This window comes from Limulus polyphemus, unplaced genomic scaffold (assembly GCF_000517525.1).
Source record: "Limulus polyphemus unplaced genomic scaffold, Limulus_polyphemus-2.1.2 Scaffold6489, whole genome shotgun sequence".
NCBI lineage: Eukaryota > Metazoa > Arthropoda > Merostomata > Xiphosura > Limulidae > Limulus > Limulus polyphemus.
The window spans coordinates 15,942-17,023 of record NW_013672099.1 but is presented as its reverse complement, the minus strand read 5'-3'; positions in this window follow the sequence as shown (position 1 = coordinate 17,023).

The window sequence follows — 1,082 nt, the reverse complement described above, 5'->3', positions numbered from 1 at the left end:
CCAACCCCAATAGTTGGTTATTTGTACACACGTATTCATAAACCCATGAGTTCCAATAGTTGGTTATTTGTATACACATATTCATAAACCCATGAGTGCCAATAGTTGGTTATTTGTATACACATATTCATAAACCCATGAGTTCCAATAGTTGGTTATTTGTATACACGTATTCATATACCTATAAGTTCCAATAGTTGGTTATTTGTATACACGTATTCATATACCCATAAGTTCCAATAGTTGGTTATTTGTATACACATATTCATATACCCATGAGTTCCAATAGTATTCATATACCCATGAGTTCCAATAGTTGGTTATTTGTATACACGTATTCATATACCCATGAGTTATAAACTCACCCAAATAAATACTGTAAAAGATTTGTCCATAATGCTAACTATTCTACAATAAAGTCCTCGATGGTTTAGCGGTAAGTCTCACAGTTTAAAGCGCTTAAATTCAGGTTTCGATACCCGTGGTTGGTATAGCACAGATAGCCAATTGTGTAGCTTTGTGCTTAATTACAAATAAATCGATACACCAAAACCATTTACAGCTAGATAACAGACGTTATCTCACTGAAACCCCAACCACTTACAGCTAGATGACAGACGTTATCTCACTGAAACCCCAACCAAACGTCTGTCATCTAGCTGTAAAATCTCACTGAAACCCCAACCACTTACAGCTAGATGACAGACGTTATCTCACTGAAACCCCAACCATTTACAGCTAGATGATAGACGTTATCTCACTGAAACCCCAACCATTTACAGCTAGATGACAGACGTTATCTTGCTGAAACCCCAACCATTCACAGCTAAATGACAGAAGTTATCTCATTGACACCAAAACCAAGTGTGAGATATCTAACATTTTTTTTATATCTTTACAAAATGACAAATTGTTGAAACGCAAATAAGAATTTTAATATTTAAATTACTCATGAGGTAGAAAAAACAAAACAAATGTAAATGCTTCTAAAGTTCATACAACAAATTGTATGAACGAATAACATCACGTTTTACTGGATATAACTTCCTTTGCCATGATCCAAAATGGCAAGTTATTTCCGA